The sequence below is a fragment of the Argopecten irradians genome, chromosome 13 (genome assembly GCF_041381155.1).
Source record: "Argopecten irradians isolate NY chromosome 13, Ai_NY, whole genome shotgun sequence".
Classification (NCBI taxonomy): Eukaryota; Metazoa; Mollusca; class Bivalvia; order Pectinida; family Pectinidae; genus Argopecten; species Argopecten irradians.
The window spans coordinates 22927156-22946455 of NC_091146.1; the positions used below are offsets into that span (position 1 = coordinate 22927156).

At 32.4% G+C, this 19300-nt stretch overlaps 1 long non-coding RNA gene across 4 annotated transcripts in view; it reads right to left on the reverse strand.

The window, feature by feature from the left end:
• Positions 1-19300, reverse strand: part of LOC138306369 (uncharacterized) — a 30767-nt gene continuing 11467 nt past the window's right edge. Inside the window, exons 5-10 of one of the 4 annotated variants that reach the window (XR_011205841.1) lie at positions 18734-18813; positions 18188-18326; positions 12798-12877; positions 12252-12390; positions 6830-6968; positions 1-161 (exon numbers count right to left, since the gene is read on the reverse strand). This is a non-coding gene — a long non-coding RNA (uncharacterized lncRNA). Of the gene's footprint in view, positions 162-6829; positions 6969-7381; positions 7458-11489; positions 11982-12251; positions 12391-12797; positions 12878-18187; positions 18327-18733; positions 18814-19300 lie in introns of those variants that run through there. The other 3 variants (XR_011205838.1, XR_011205839.1, XR_011205840.1) reach the window with 3 other exon arrangements.

Below are 19300 nucleotides of genomic sequence, written 5' to 3' on the forward strand. Positions count from 1 at the left end.
GCAGTATCAAGGATTTAAAGTGATTTAATTACCTGGTACCATGTGTGTTTCCAATTCCGATGTAGAATATAGTTCTCTTTTTTTATTAGTTTAACGTCCTATTAACAGCCAGGGTCATTTAAGGACGTGCCAGGTTTGATGGTGGAGGAAAGCCGGAGAACCTTAAAAAAATACACAAAGACCAGCTGTTAGTACCTGGCAACTGCTCCACATTGGATTCGAACTTGTGACCCAGAGGTGGACGGCTTGTGGTAATATGTCGGGACATCTTTACCACTCAGCCACCGTGGCCCCACGAATAGAGTTCTCATAAAAGGTCTCATAAATGTTATGATAATTAGAAAGATTGGCACCTAATATAACCCATTACCCTAATTGCCCAACATGAAATTCCAATTAGCATTATCCATTAAGGCATTTCTTGATTAAAGCATTATATTGTTAAATATCTTATGTAAGTATGATCAGATGCATGTATACCATCAAGGGTTGAAAATGACAACGGACTTACTTGTAAAAGGGTACGTGCAGGTTTTAAATTTAAAAACTTTTATATTCTTTAAATGTTCACATGAACAGTTTTCATTGGGATTGGATAAAGGGAGGTAATTGGCTTATTTGTTTATTTTTTAAGGTATATTTTCTAGCAAAATGCTCAATATCACTAAAAGAATTGCGAAAACAGAGAAATGTATGTTTTGTTATGGATTGAGTATTCGGTCAGACCAATATTGTCTATATTTTGACATTTTTTTTTTATCTACATGAGGAAAAACTGTTTCTTATTGATAAAATTGTGGTAGCAGAGACTTTTACATGATTATTCGTGATTTACATGTATAAGTACATGCTATTTTTCAAATCTTTGATGCTGTGTCATTATGAAACGATATAATCCATATTAAATGAATTCTGGTTATTTTAACTTGATTATAGCAGTAGTTTTATTTTGTTGTTGTTTTTTTTTCTCTGTAAAAAACTGTTTAACATTTCTTGTTCTCTAAAATGGATGTATTTGTAAGAGATTGAGTGCCAGCCAGGCGATATTGTCTATTATCACCAATGTTTTACTTATTTTTCGATAAAATGGGGGTAGCTAGCAGAGACTTTTGCATGATTATTCATGAAAATGCATATTCCAGGCAGCAATAGCAATTATGATGAACTCCTTGCTTAATTGTATGTCATAGAGACAATTATAAAATGCCACATTCAAGTTTTAAGTCTCCCTTTATTTAAGAAAATAGCAGAGTAATAGCCTAATCCTTCTCCATATGCCAGGGGTTACTATCACTGACATAATATCTACCCCTGCACTATTTCATAATTAACTGATTGCCAGCTGTCAATCAAACCGCATTGTTTGTTCCGACATTGAATAGAAACACATGTGTTTGGGGGTAGAGACGTGGCTATATTACACCTGGCAATCCGTCAATGAAACTGCAGGCAACAGAAGACACAGGTAACTAGATCATTTAACGTACATCAAAGGAATTGCATAATGTGGTTCACTGTACATATGTGTTGGTTTGCAGTTGGGTGTCACTTTCTCTGGAAGTCTATGCAGGACTCAGTTTTGAGGTCACCTGAGATAAAGTCTCCAGTGACCTAATCTAATTTTCATGGCCAAAGGTCAATCAAAATTGTGAATTATTTGGTCCCCTAGGGACCTGAGGGTTGGGGCCAAAAGGTGTCAATTAGGCTAAAACTTCAACAATCTTCTTTTAAAATTCCGGAAATAGTGGAATCAAATACTCTTCATAGATGGAATCACGTGGGGAGGGGGTCAAGTTTACTATAGTTTATTTAGGTAAAACACATCTTTGAGCATTATTTGGTCATTTGTAATAGAAAATGAATCAGAATTATCAGTATGAAGTGGTCATTGAATCATATTAACATATTTTCCATAACTGACCCCCAGTGGCCTGAGGGGTGGGGCTAAAATAGGTCAAATAGGATAGGCTTAAACTTCAAAAACCTTCATTTATAATTCTTGAAATGTTAGAATCACATACTCTTCATAGATGGAAAGGTCTTAAGGTCCTTTACAATAATTATGAATTATATATGAACCTGGGGTCTCATGTTTTCCCCACGGAAGGGGTCAAGTTTACTATAGTTTTTATAGGGAAAACACATTTTTGAACATTATTTGGTCATTTGTAATAGAAAATGAGTCAAATGTTGTCAGAATTATCAGTATGATATGGCAATGTGAATCCTATTAACAATTTTTCCACGACTGACCCCAAGGGGCCTGAGGAGTGGGTCCAAAAGGGGTTTCTTTTGATTCATAAATGCTTTTTAAAGATTTGAACCGACTTTGCAATGTTCTTTCTGTATCAGCACTCAGGTGACCATCAAGGCCTCTTTGGCCTCTTGTTTTCTTCTGAACTGCGTCCAATTTTACTATGAGATATAAGTCCATGGGTGGATATTACGTCAGTGATAGTAACCCCTGGAGTATTGAGGATGTAGCCAAAAATGATTTCTGCAAGCCTGTGATTGGTTGGTTTGTTTCTTCTGAAGTGGCTCCAATGTTACTATGAGATAGTCCAAGAGTGGATATTATGTCAGTGATAGTAACCCATGGAGTATTGAGGATGTAACTTAAAAGGATTTTTTCATTTTTTAATTACATTTCTGTATTGGTGTTTTTACAGACAATCAATTAATTGTATCTTTCAGGTTAACTGCCAGTTATATATTATACAATGAACTACCAAGGTTGTTTAAATAAATAACCTTGACCTTTATTCAAGGTCACAGGGGTCAAATAGACTAAAATCCTTAAATGACTTCAAGCTCTGGTATATTTTTAGGTCATCTGACCCGAAGGGTCAGGAAGATCTATTGTAATCATGCATTGTCCGTCATCGTGCGCCGTCCGCAGTCTGCAGTGCGAAACCTTTTCATTCAAACGAAAGGCCCACGGTACTGATATTTGGCCTGTAGCATGCTGGGATGAAGGGCTACCAAGTTTGTTCAAATAAATGACCTTGACCTTCATTCAAGGTCACAGTTGTCAAAAAGGCTAAAATATTAAAACAAATTCTTATCAAGAACCAAATGGCCCAGGGTACTCATATTGGGTCTGCGGCATGCTAGGATAAAGGGCTGCCAAGTTTGTTCAAATAAATGACATTGACCTTCATTCAAGGTCACAGGGGTCAAATAGGCTAAAAGATTTTAAACAACTTCTTGTGAATAACTAAGAGGCCTAGAGACCTGATATTGGGTCTGTGGTAATGCTAGAATGAATGGCTACCAAATTTGTTCAAATAACTGACCTTGACTGAATAACTGACCTTGACTGAAAACTGACCTTGACTTTCAGTCAAGGTCACAGGGGTCAAATAGGCTGAAATATTTAAACGACTTCATGTGAATAAGTAAATAGCCTAGAGACCTGATATTGGGCCTGTGACATGCACAGATGAATGGCTACCAACTTTGTTCAAATGAAGGACAATGACCTTCATTCAAGGTCACAGGGGTCAAATAAGGTAAAATCTTTAAACGACCTGTTGTGAATAACTAAGAGGCCTAGATATCTGATATTGGGTCTGTGGCATGCTAGAATGAATGGCTACCAAGTTTGTTCAAATGAAGGTCGACCTTGACCTTCACTCAAGGTCACAAGGGTCAAAAAGGCTAAATCTTTAAACGACTTCTTCTCAATGACCAAAAGGCCCAGGGTACTCATATTGGGTCTGCGGCATGCTTGGATGAAGGGCAAATAGGGTCTGCGGCATGACCTGGATTCAGGTCAAATAGGCTAAAATCTTTTAAACGACTTCGTGTGAATAACTTAAAGGCCTATAGAGACCTGATATTGAGCCTGTAACATGAATGACTACCTTGAGACTGGATATTGGATTTGCAGCATGGTGGGGATCAAGGGACCTTCATTCATGGTCTAATTCATTAAATATATCAGGACCTGGACTTCTTCTAATGAAAGAGGTTTTTTTTGGATTGCCTTAACTGTGTGCCACTACTTTATTCTTTGAGGTGTTGTATTGTGCCAATAGTTAGATGACCGTTAAGGCCCATCGGTCTCTTGTTCATAACCTAATGGAATTGGTCCCGTTTAAGAGAAACAACAAGAGTTATCTTCCCTTTCTCTTCTCTTCATTTCATCCGCGACACTCCTTCAGGTGTCGCCCAACTAGTATAAAAATAAAGGAATTTAATAAATTATTTTGTTTTTGATGCATGCACAATTAGTACTTAATTCCATATAGAACTTTGTGCCATGGATTGTTTTTCGGATCGCAATTAATTATTTTTAATATGTTTAACTTAAATTAAAATAAGAATCTAAAAAATGTCAATGGTGGTAATGATGCAAATTAAGTAACTTTTAAAACTGAAGAGAAATACTCAATCGTCTTCCCCTGTTTTTGATAGAAAAAAATACATTTGTACCACTCGTCGGCGGCGGTGGGCTTTGAATTTACCCACAACAGCTTATAACTATCCATGACTATACAATGGCCTCAAGGAAACAGAATAGGCCAAAACAAGTTATATTGAGTATTTGATGCGATGGGATCATTGACCTTTTCCCGTATTACTTATAAGTTACATGTTCAGTATTTCAATGCAACAACCATGTAAATATAGAAGATAGGTAGAATTTACAATGTAATCGACTCATAATATTTATAATAATGTATTCACTAGATCGCTTGTAATTATTGGAACACAATAATCTTCATTTTACTACACTAGGGACTGAATGCAAACACAATAACTTACAAATATACTTATTTATTTACTCAGTACCTAGGCATTTACGAGTGATCGCTAAGGAAAATGGCTTACGTGTAGATGAGGTTTTGACACAGGCATTTGACAAATAGATAGCAACGATACTATAATCCATGCGAGATGTTACGAGCATTTCAATGTATAGAAATCTTGACCTTTATGAATTAGACTTAAGCTAGAGAGAAATGTTTGTAATTGTTATCCAATCTTTTAATTAATATATACGTTCTCGGTGTTTACAGCTTTACAATTTGGCTAAAATATTCCGCAATTAACGGCACGATAACTTTAAATGGCCTCAGGAATGTATAAATACATATATTACTGATCGGTCGATTATCTTTAACAAAGACGTTCACAGCAGTAAAAATTGACGTGTGTTGGGGAATAGTGCGGGTAGTACATTGTTATTGCTTTGTTTCATCTGCATGTCAGTGTATGACAGAAAGAGTTATTTAATAAAAAGTGAACTAACGTTAAAACACAGGGTCGCATTTTAGATGATAATTTTTTATGTTACAAACTATCACCACGTTAATATAAATATTATCTAACCAACAAGTGTATAAGTCTACATTTTTTATAGTAAAGACATTAAAAAACAATGTATGTACTCTTTGTAAACTGAAAGCTGATTATAACAAGAGTCCGTAACATAATATATATCTAAGTTAATAAATATGGCGCATTAACAAATATTTTATTTATTTTAAACATAACTTATTTGACATTTTCTAGGTTTTGTGTTTTCCTTGTTATTAATATTTATAACAGGACAAAACATATATACATTCATATATTTTGACATATGCCGGTTTGATGCTTTGGAATCTTTAAAAACATATCCTTTTTCATTTATAACTGTCGAGAAAACGCTTGAATTGACGTTTGTCGCCATCCCATAACATTGAAACTGATGAAGGGGAAGCAGCTCGTATACAATAAAGGGAATTGCACATTTAATTTGACACTTTTTAAAATGTTTAAAGTGATTAAACTAGTTATCATGTAAGCTTTAGTACGGAAAGTATGGAAGGATATATTTAATTGAAGTAAATACGTTTTGAAATTGAAGAGACGTGCAAGGATTATGCTGAATTAATCTCCTTGTGTGTGTGAAAAATTGTATTTTAAGTAATCTCCTTGTGTGTGTGTGAAAAATCTGATTTTAACTATATTTCTTGTTTATCGTTTGTCATTTGCAAAAAAAGGTCGATCGGAAGGCAGAAACTTGAAAACGCGACGTTGTGGAACGACTTTGTCATCCAGCTGTTCCATTAATCTCGTTTATCGTCGTATATGGGTGTCATAATTTTAAATATAATATATTAACCTTTCAATATTTTTTTTTTAATTTCCATAACGCGCTCCACAGGATATGTACATGTAGATAGCTTCTGCTATTCATTGCCGCTATGAAAATTAGAAAAATACATTCAATCCCTAAATAATGTGATTAAACACCCTCAAACTTGAAACTAAGCCGGCTTTGAAAATAATCCGTACTTGAAAATAAGCTTTTAGCTACCTACGGTAAAAACCGATTTGAAAATAAGTCTGGTTCAAAAATAAGCCATTTCTGAAAATAAGACTGTTTTAAACAAATGGTGAAACTTATAAAGTTAAATTCTATTAATGTCGTCCTTGGTTTCTTGACAATGTATGTTGTTCGATAACCATTGAGACGCATTTGTAAAAAGAAACCCATAATATTAGGAAGTAGTGTACCTCCCAATTTTCTTATTCAATATGCATAGAAAGTGTAAACAACCAAACGTTAAGATGTCGTTATTAAGTGATATTCAATCCTCTAAACAATAGAACTGTCTTTTGCATTGATATCCTAGTAAATAGTAGTTAATAGTGTTACTTCCTTGATGACTGCATAATCAGGAAGTATGTTAGGGTAAATATGATCCTGGTTGTATTTTATTATAGAAATTAGTACCGATGTGATTTACATACGGTTTAGAGGGAAGGATTTATCAATTAACATACACACTGAATGAAATAATAATAAGAAGAATAAAATATGGTTGTTACTTACGGAAAGCACTCGACGAACTAAATGTTGAATGTCGTTCCAGTTATACATTGATGTCACAATTACCTAAGCTGTAAGCCTTTCCTTTAAATAGCTTCTGTAGTTCTCAATACACATGTAGTTTCACTAACGAGAATTTTACCTATAAATAGATCAGGATATTACCAAAGCTTGCGTGTATTATTTTCAAGGTATATCGTTGATTATTGATCAGCTATGTTGACTTATGCTGCGCGCTGACTACCATGATCATAAATCGCCCATTGAGTATACGTTCCTAACTCAATACCCACCACTTTCAATTTAGGTTTGATAATTAATTAATTCATAATTTTATAAGAAATGATCAGTTGATGTCTCAGGACACAGGATGAGATTAATTAACGTAGACAATGTATGTTTACATAATTTTACATACTAGATAATATTAACCTAGCGTCATCAAATGTTTCACTACTCAAATCAACGTCTGACCGTGCTTCGTCTGTTTGTTAACAAATCTTAGTTTAGTTTAAACAATATATTATATAAATAAACAAAAAAATACATACACATGCCAATACATACGGCAAAAAGCTTATATCAATTCCTTTTCTAAACAATTCTTTTTTCCGTGTTTTCTGAGAAATTTCTGAAATTTCACATGTACAAATATTGTAGGTTTAATTTGGATCAGATTTTTTGTATATCACAATTTTGGACTGATCAGCCGACAATATGAGTCACTAAAAATGTGTTCCTGAAATAGTATTTTAGTGCTGTTAGTTATTTGGCATTTTGTTATGATAACTGACACAATTACCATGTGTTATTGTTTTAAATTGAAGCTATAAATATCCATATAGCATGAAACCGATAAACAATCGGTGTTCATTGTTATGTAGAACGAGCGTCGAGATAACAATTAAAAATTAATCATGTTTACATACCATTTGCCAATTGTGTTATAGTAACTGATACATCATGGTTCATTGTTCAAAACGGAAGGCCCACAAACTGATTATCAATACTATCTATATTGATAAGTTGAGGAAATCAAAACGGGAACTTCTCTTGTTTTGGAGACTGCCCTATTTCCACTCATAGAATAGGAACTCTATCATATCACCAATAGATAACGCCTGCGTAACCAAACGCTTTTCCACTGTTTATGTTATGCGAAGTTTTTCAAGTTTGGTCTTTTGATACTGATTTCGACGAAACCATGAATTGAAACTTTGAAAGATGTTTCATCTTCCTAAACTTGTACGTAAGTGTTGTAGTCTTAACTTGAATTCCTCATAATAAATTGACCAAAATGTTTGAAATTATACACTCTTGATTAACCTCTTGGCCAAATAGATTTTAAAGAAATTCAATTTTAAATGGTTATAGTAATAGAGTAATGCATTTGACTTTTGAAACTGATCCAGTCTAATTACCCAACAAGCAGCCTCCGAAAGATTTACCTCTCTATGACATTCTCTGCCTAACAGAGTTTTCCAGAAATGTATTAACACATCCCACCCGGTCACTTTACTCTGATAAAAAAAGTTCCAACAGGAGTTTGAAATTATAGATTATCTTTCATAAATTGAATAATAATTGAATTATAAGAATCAATTTGAATAAACGTAGATGTTGTATAGTATATATACATACCACAAAGATCTGAGCGTACTCTAATCATAATCCGACTATTTAAAGTACTACTGAGATTAATATTCCCATACTACAAAAGCATTCACAGTAATCCTTACAAAGTTTTAATCGGGAACATTTTGTTTTGTTTACTACTAAATCCGACTTTTTGATTGATCTTCATACCTCTATGAAGCCAAAATCCAAAAATGACATGAAAACTCGACGTAATCGTGACATAAGGAAGGCATTGACCTTGCGTATTGAGTTGGAAGCATATTTGTTTGCTAAATCAATGGATACGTTAAAGCTATTTTATTTTACGAAGACGTCTGAAGATTAGTTTTAAGCATAGATGTGTGTTTTTTTTTTTAAATTACATCGGGTTATAACATACATTTGCTTTTGCAAACTTTTGTGTCAATCACAGTTTCAATACAAGAAACAAAAATGAAAATAGTTTGTTTTACGTGTAGTCTTACACTGGAAGATTATGTACATACATGTATATACAGTATTTATCTCTGTACATTAACTGACATTTACTCCATATTTTCTTTATAGAATGTATGGGACCTTCAACCAGATGACAGAAGTGCAAGATGTGATGGCAGCTCGCCCAAAATTAAAAGGGAAAACAACTACATGTGTCTCTGAGATCAAAACATCGGGTTATAACATAAATTTACTTTTGCAAACTTTTGTGTCAATCAAAGTTTCAATACACGTTTGGATACCACGATGAATTTGAAAGAAAGAGTGACATCAACCTATAACAGAAACATCAACACGACCAATACTCCTATCCCTATATGCACCGCTTCTTTTAAGTTCATGTAGGTAATTTGTATTTTACATATGTTGCAATGAAACAAATTATTCAAATTAGATACAAAATGACAAATTGACTTTACTTTTCCATTCGTAGATAGGTTTAAAATAAACATATGTTTCTGTTCTTCATATTGAAGAAATATAATCAAAATAATTATCTAGTAAAGGTGATATATCTTTGTTCCTTTCTATAGTGTTCTATGTACACTAACCTCAATGATATGTGTTTGGTCAGAAATTTTCTGTAGTTGAGGAGAAATAACTTGCGTTACTGTAATTTGAAAGTAACGTAATGCACCTCAAGCAATGAATATTAAAGGGCAAACATATTGCATGGTCAATCAATTGTTCAGATTTATATCACGTTAGACTTCATATATAGTGGTTTTTTTTAGGATTGATGGGTTGAATGATTAAATACACATTTCCTTTCCAAACTAATAAACCATATTAAAAGAACTTAAAACATTGAAATAATTGATTTCCTGTGTAATCTATATAAGAAAATGAATATTCATTTCGATTTAAATCAGTCTAACACAGCGTGATCATTAGACGTCTATCGTTATAAAGAATAACATTTTTTAGAATGAGATGATAAGTGTAACCACTCGGCCACCGCGGGACGTTTCATACTACAAAGGACATTGAATCATGCAATAAGCCAAAAAAATATCCACTTATATTGAACGTTAGGGAAGTGGACACTCCTTAAGTCATATAGTAACACAATAATCTTCATTTTACTACACTAGGGACTGCATGCAAACGCAATAACTTACAAATAGACTTATTTATGTATTCAGTACCTAGGCATTTACGAGTGATCGCTAAGGAAAATGGCTTTCAGGTAGATGAGGTTTTGACACAGGCATTTGACAAATAGATAGTAACGATACTATAATACATGCGAAATGTTACGAGCATTTCAATGTATATAAATCTTGACCTTTATGAATTAGACTTAAGCTAGAGAGAAATGTTTGTAATTGTTATCCAATCTTTTAATTAATATATACGTTCTCGATGTTTACAGCTTTACAATTTGGCTAAAATACTAATTATACTAATAATTAACGGCACGATAACTTTAAATGGCCTCAGGAATGTATAAATAAATATATTACTGATCGGTCGATTATCTTTAACAAAGCCGTTCACAGCTGTAAAAATTGACGTGTGTTGAGGATAAGTGCGGATAGGATAACTTCAAACCGTTTTAAATGTCTATTATTGTATAGGATAAGTACATTGTTATTCCTTTGTTTCATTTGCATGTCAGTGTATGACAGAGAGAGTTATTTAATAAAAAGTGAACTAACGTTAAAATACAGGGTCGCATTTTAGATGATAATTTTTATGTTACAAACTATCACCACGTTAATATAAATATTATCTAACCAGCAAGAGTGCAAGTCTTCATTTTTTTTATAGTAAAGACATAAACTGAAAGCTGAAAGCAAAGAGTCCGTAACATAATATATATATCTAAGTTAATAAATATGGCGCATCAACAAATATTTTATTTATTTTAAACATAACTTCTTTGACATTTTCTAGGTTTTGTGTTTTCCTTGTTATAAATATTTATAACAGGACAAAACATATATACATTCATCTATTTTGACATATGCCGGTTTGATGCTTTGGAATATTTAAAAACATATCCTTTTTCATTTATAACTGTCGAGAAATCGCTTGAATTGACGTTGGTCGCCATCCCATAACGTTGAAACTGATGAAGGGGAGGCAGCTCGTTTACATTAAAGGGAATTGCACATTTAATTTGACACTTTTTAAAATGTTTAAAGTGATTAAGCTAGTTATCATTTAAGCTTTAGTACGGAAAGTATGGAAGGATATATTTAATTGAAGTAAATACGTTTTGAAATTGAAGAGACGTGCAAGGATTATGCTGAATTAATCTCCTTGTGTGTGTGAAAAATTGTATTTTAAGTAATCTCCTTGTGTGTGTGTGAAAAATCTGATTTTAACTTTATTTCTTGTTTATCATTTGTCATTTGCAAAAAAAGGTCGATCGGAAGGCGGAAGCTTGAAAACGCGACGTTGTGGAACGACTTTGTTATCCAGCTGTTCCATTAATCTCGTTTATCGTCGAATATGGTTGTCATAATTTTAATTATAATATATTAACCTTTCAATATTTTTTTTAATTGTCATAACGCGCTCCACGGGATATGTGCATGTAGATAGCTTCTGCTATTCATAGCCGTTATGAAAATTACAAAAATACAGTCAATCCCTAAATAATGTGATTAAATACCCTCAAACTTGAAACTAAGCCGGCTTTGAAAATAAGCCGTACTCGAAAATAAGCTTTTAGCTACCTACGGTAAAAACCGATTTGAAAATAAGTCTGGTTCAAAAATAAGCCATTTCTGAAAGTCCTATACTGTTTTAAACAACTGGTGAAACTTATATAGTTGAATTCTATTAATGTCGTCCTTGGTTTCTTGACAATGTATGTTGTTCGATAACCATTGAGACGCATTGGAAAAAGAAACCCATAATATTAGTAAGTAGTGTACCTCCCAATTTTCTTATTCAATATGCATAGAAAGTGTAAACAACCAAACATTAAGATGTCGCTATTAAGTGATATTCAATTCTCTAAACAATAGAACTGTCTTTTGCATTGATGTGGTCAATGTATCACACCTTCACGCCTGACCGCACACACCTACAGTTATACATAACAGTTTAAATAGATAGATAAATAATAGATAAAAAATAAAGATGAAATATCCCAGTAAATAGGAGTTAATAGTGTTACTTCCGTGATAACTGCCTAATCAGGAAGTATGTTAGGGTCAATATGGTCCTGGTTGTATTTTATTCTAGAAATTAGTACCAACGTGATTTACATACGGTTTAGAGGGGAGGATTAATCAATTAACATACACACTGAATGAAATAATAATAAGAAGAATAAAATATGGTTGTTACTTACGGAAAGCACTCGACGAACTAAATGTTGAATGTCGTTCCAGTTATACATTGATGTCACAATTACCTAAGCTGTAAGCCGTTCCTTTAAATAGCTTCTGTAGTTCTCAATACACACGTAGTTTCACTAACGAGAATTCTACCTATAAATAGATCAGGATATTACCAAAGCTTACGTGTATTATTTTCAAGGTATATTGTTGATAATTGATCAGCTATGTTGACTTATGCTGCGCGCTGACTACCATGATCATAAATCGCCCATTGAGTATACGTTCCTAACTCAATACCCACCACTTTCAATTTAGGTTTGATAATAAATTAATTCATAATTTTATAAGAAGTGATCAGTTGATGTCTCAGGACACAGGGTGAGATTAATTAACGTAGACAATGTATGTTTACATAATTTTACATACTAGATCATATTAATCTAGCGTCATCAAATGTTTCACTACTCAAATCAACGTCTGACCGTGCTTCGTCTGTTTGTTAACAAATCTTAGTTTAGTTTAAACAGTATATTATTTAAATAAACAAAAATACATACACATGCCAATACATACGGCTAAAAGCTTATATCAATTCCTCTTCTAAACAATTCTTTTTTCCGTGTTTTCTGAGAAATTTCTGAAATTGTACATGTACAAATATTGTAGGTTTAATTTGGATCAGATTTTTTGTATATCACAATTTTGGACTGATCAGCCGGCAAGATGATCCACTAAAAATGTGTTCCTGAAATAGTATTTTAGTGCTGTTAGTTATTTGGCATTTTGTTATGATAACTGACACAATTACCATGTGTTATTGTTTTAAATTGAAGCTATAAATATCCATATAGCATGAAACCGATAAACAATCGGTGTTCATTGTTATGTAGAACGAGCGTCGAGATAACAATTAAAAATTACTCATGTTTACATACCATTTGCCGATTGTGTTATAGTAACTGATACATCACGGTTCATTGTTCAAAATGGAAGGCCCACAAATTGATTATCAATACTATCTATATTGATAAGTTGAGGAAATCAAAACGGGAACTTCTCTTGTTTTGGAGACTTCCCTATTTCCACTCATAGAATAGGAAATCTATCATATCACCAATAGATAGTGCCTGCGTAACCAAACGCTTTTCACTGTTTATGTTAAGCGAAGTTTTTCAAGTTTTGTCTTTTGATACTGATTGCGACGAAACCATGAATTGAAAGTTTGAAAGATGTTTCATCTTCCTAAACTTTTACGTAAGGGTTGTAGTCTTAACTTGAATTCCTCATTATAAATTGACCAACATTTTTGAAATTATACACTCTTGATTAACCTCTTGACCAAATAGATTTTAAAGAAATTCAATTTTAAATGGTTTTAGTATATTTAATATCTATATGTATTACCCAACCAATACATTTGACTTTTGAAACTGATCCAGTCTTATTACCCAACAAGCAGCCTCCGAAAGATTTACCTCTCTATGACATTCTCTGCCTAACAGAGTTTTCCAGAAATGTATTAACACATCCCACCCGGTCACTTTACACTGATAAAAAAGTTCCAACATAAATTTCAAATTTTGAAGAGATTATCTTTCATAAATTGAATAATAATTGAATTATAAGAATCAATTTGAATAAACGTAGAAGTTTTATAGTATATATACATACCACAAAGATCTGAGCGTACTCTAATCATAATCCGCTTATTTAAAGTACTACTGAGATTAATATTCCCATAACAGAAAAGCATTCACAGTTTTCCTTAAATAGTTTTAATCGGGAACATTTTGACTTTTTGATTGGTCAATTATTTGCTTTTTAAAAATTTATCGGGTTATGACATACATTCGGTTTTGCAAACTTTTGTGTCACCACAGTTTCAAAACGTTTTTTGATACACTGTACCAAAATGAAATTAAAAGACATAGTGACATCAACCCATAATAGAAATATCGACAAGACCAATACCCCTATCCCTATATGCACCGCTTCTTTTAAGTTCATGTAGGTAATTTGTATTTTACATATGTTGCAATGAAACAAATTATTCAAATTAGATACAAAATGACAAATTGACTTTACTTTTCCATTCGTAGATAGGTTTAAAATAAACAGATGTTTATGTTCTTCATAGTGAAGAAATATAATCAAAATTAGTATCTAGCAACGGTGATATACCTTTGTTCTTGTATGTAGTGTTCTATGTACACTAACCTCAATGACATGTGTTTGGTCAGAAATTTTCTGTATTTGAGGAGAAAATAAATTGCGTTACTGTAATTTTTAAGTAACGTAATGCACCTCAAGCAATGAATATTAAAGGGCAAACATATTGCAATTTCGATAATTATAAGTTTGCAACAATGTAATCGCTACAGACGACATAAAACTCGAATTAGTTTTGGTTACCAATATCTTCGTAAAATTTATTTCCAAATTAATATTTTTTCTGATTTTTTTTAAAAATAAAATTGGATATATCAAAACGTTTTCAACAATAGAAAGCGATTACTATATATGTCCTCCATTTTTGCAGAAAACAGACCTTTCGTTCATGTATTACTTATGCTTCAAGCGTTAAATAAATGAAATAACGTATGTTCAATTATATAATGATAATTCATTAAATCAATTAATGTCATTTAACGAGGCAAATCAATTATAAACCTTATATTAATTCATCAAGATGCTCCAGGGCCGATAGAGAGAAAAAATACTCATAGTTTTAGTAACTAGTGTTTAATGAGTGTTTAATTAGTGTTTAATCGTGTATTTTTATGTTTAATTTACACATAAAAATGATATGTAATAATTTATTTTGTTTTTAGTTCATGCGCAATCAATGCTTAATTTCATAAAGGTCATAGTGCCATGGTTTTTGTTTCAGGATGCAATTAACTATTTTAAACATCATTATCTTAAAGTTCAAAATGTCACAGGTGATAATGGTGTAAAGTAAGTAACTTCTGTAACTGAAGAGACATAATAATTCTTCGTCAGTTCCTGTTCTTGATAGCGAATAAAGTGCCATTTGTCAGCGGAATAGCATCTATAGAAATTTAGTGGTCGCAAAAGAATTTCATTCTACACTCTCTAAATTCAATTGCATCCTTAATTGTAAATTTGAAATACAAAAATCTCAAGCGAGAAAATATTTTATTTGTAATGAATTGAAAACAAATATTCCACCAAGATACTAAACACATCTAAAACATAACGCCTATTATGCCTGTAAAATCACCGAAACAAACTATATACATAATTAACAGGACATATATATCTAATGTTTTGGTTAATCTGTTCATATGAATCAATTGTTTAGATTTATATCACGTTAGACTTCATATATAGTGGTTTTTTTTAGGATTGATGGGTTGAATGATTAAATACACATTTCCTTTCCAAACTAATAAACCATATTAAAAGAACTTAAAACATTGAAATAATTGATTTCCTGTGTAATCTATATAAGAAAATGAATATTCATTTCGATTTAAATCAGTCTAACACAGCGTGATCATTAGACGTCTGTCGTTATAAAGAATAACATTTTTTAGAATGAGATGATAAGTGTAACCACTCGGCCACCGCGGGACGTTTCATACTACAAAGGACATTGAATCATGCAATAAGCCAAAAAAATATCCACTTATATTGAACGTTAGGGAAGTGGACACTCCTTAAGTCATATAGTAACACAATAATCTTCATTTTACTACACTAGGGACTGCATGCAAACGCAATAACTTACAAATAGACTTATTTATGTATTCAGTACCTAGGCATTTACGAGTGATCGCTAAGGAAAATGGCTTTCAGGTAGATGAGGTTTTGACACAGGCATTTGACAAATAGATAGTAACGATACTATAATCCATTCGAGACGTTACGAGCATTTCAATGTATAGAAATCTTGATCTTTATGAATTAGACTTAAGCTAGAGAGAAATGTTTGTAATTGTTATCCAATCTTTTAATTAATATATACGTTCTCGATGTTTACAGCTTTACAATTTGGCTAAAATACTAATTATACTAATAATTAACGGCACGATAACTTTAAATGGCCTCAGGAATGTATAAATAAATATATTACTGATCGGTCGATTATCTTTAACAAAGCCGTTCACAGCTGTAAAAATTGACGTGTGTTGAGGATAAGTGCGGATAGGATAACTTCAAACCGTTTTAAATGTCTATTATTGTATAAGATAAGTACATTGTTATTCCTTTGTTTCATTTGCATGTCAGTGTATGACAGAGAGAGTTATTTAATAAAAAGTGAACTAACGTTAAAATACAGGGTCGCATTTTAGATGATAATTTTTATGTTACAAACTATCACCACGTTAATATAAATATTATCTAACCAGCAAGAGTGCAAGTCTTCATTTTTTTTATAGTAAAGACATAAACTGAAAGCTGAAAGCAAAGAGTCCGTAACATAATATATATCTAAGTTAATAAATATGGCGCATCAACAAATATTTTATTTATTTTAAACATAACTTCTTTGACATTTTCTAGGTTTTGTGTTTTCCTTGTTATAAATATTTATAACAGGACAAAACATATATACATTCATCTATTTTGACATATGCCGGTTTGATGCTTTGGAATATTTAAAAACATATCCTTTTTCATTTATAACTGTCGAGAAATCGCTTGAATTGACGTTGGTCGCCATCCCATAACGTTGAAACTGATGAAGGGGAGGCAGCTCGTTTACATTAAAGGGAATTGCACATTTAATTTGACACTTTTTAAAATGTTTAAAGTGATTAAGCTAGTTATCATTTAAGCTTTAGTACGGAAAGTATGGAAGGATATATTTAATTGAAGTAAATACGTTTTGAAATTGAAGAGACGTGCAAGGATTATGCTGAATTAATCTCCTTGTGTGTGTGAAAAATTGTATTTTAAGTAATCTCCTTGTGTGTGTGTGAAAAATCTGATTTTAACTTTATTTCTTGTTTATCATTTGTCATTTGCAAAAAAAGGTCGATCGGAAGGCGGAAGCTTGAAAACGCGACGTTGTGGAACGACTTTGTCATCCAGCGCTAGCTGTTCCATTAATCTCGTTTATCGTCGTATATGGGTATCATAATTTTAAATCAAATATATTAACCTTTCAATATTTTTTTTAATTGTCATAACGCGCTCCACGGGATATGTGCATGTAGATAGCTTCTGCTATTCATAGCCGTTATGAAAATTACAAAAATGCATTCAATCCCTAAATAATGTGATTAAATACCCTCAAACTTGAAACTAAGCCGGCTTTGAAAATAAGCCGTACTCGAAAATAAGCTTTTAGCTACCTACGGTAAAAACCGATTTGAAAATAAGTCTGGTTCAAAAATAAGCCATTTCTGAAAGTCCTATACTGTTTTAAACAACTGGTGAAACTTATATAGTTGAATTCTATTAATGTCGTCCTTGGTTTCTTGACAATGTATGTTGTTCGATAACCATTGAGACGCATTGGAAAAAGAAACCCATAATATTAGTAAGTAGTGTACCTCCCAATTTTCTTATTCAATATGCATAGAAAGTGTAAACAACCAAACATTAAGATGTCGCTATTAAGTGATATTCAATTCTCTAAACAATAGAACTGTCTTTTGCATTGATGTGGTCAATGTATCACACCTTCACGCCTGACCGCACACACCTACAGTTATACATAACAGTTTAAATAGATAGATAAATAATAGATAAAAAATAAAGATGAAATATCCCAGTAAATAGGAGTTAATAGTGTTACTTCCGTGATAACTGCCTAATCAGGAAGTATGTTAGGGTCAATATGGTCCTGGTTGTATTTTATTCTAGAAATTAGTACCAACGTGATTTACATACGGTTTAGAGGGGAGGATTAATCAATTAACATACACACTGAATGAAATAATAATAAGAAGAATAAAATATGGTTGTTACTTACGGAAAGCACTCGACGAACTAAATGTTGAATGTCGTTCCAGTTATACATTGATGTCACAATTACCTAAGCTGTAAGCCGTTCCTTTAAATAGCTTCTGTAGTTCTCAATACACACGTAGTTTCACTAACGAGAATTCTACCTATAAATAGATCAGGATATTACCAAAGCTTACGTGTATTATTTTCAAGGTATATTGTTGATAATTGATCAGCTATGTTGACTTATGCTGCGCGCTGACTACCATGATCATAAATCGCCCATTGAGTATACGTTCCTAACTCAATACCCACCACTTTCAATTTAGGTTTGATAATAAATTAATTCATAATTTTATAAGAAGTGATCAGTTGATGTCTCAGGACACAGGGTGAGATTAATTAACGTAGACAATGTATGTTTACATAATTTTACATACTAGATCATATTAATCTAGCGTCATCAAATGTTTCACTACTCAAATCAACGTCTGACCGTGCTTCGTCTGTTTGTTAACAAATCTTAGTTTAGTTTAAACAGTATATTATTTAAATAAACAAAAATACATACACATGCCAATACATACGGCTAAAAGCTTATATCAATTCCTCTTCTAAACAATTCTTTTTTCCGTGTTTTCTGAGAAATTTCTGAAATTGTACATGTACAAATATTGTAGGTTTAATTTGGATCAGATTTTTTGTATATCACAATTTTGGACTGATCAGCCGGCAAGTGATATCCACTAAAAATGTGTTCCTGAAATAGTATTTTAGTGCTGTTAGTTATTTGGCATTTTGTTATGATAACTGACACAATTACCATGTGTTATTGTTTTAAATTGAAGCTATAAATATCCATATAGCATGAAACCGATAAACAATCGGTGTTCATTGTTATGTAGAACGAGCGTCGAGATAACAATTAAAAATTACTCATGTTTACATACCATTTGCCGATTGTGTTATAGTAACTGATACATCACGGTTCATTGTTCAAAATGGAAGGCCCACAAATTGATTATCAATACTATCTATATTGATAAGTTGAGGAAATCAAAACGGGAACTTCTCTTGTTTTGGAGACTTCCCTATTTCCACTCATAGAATAGGAAATCTATCATATCACCAATAGATA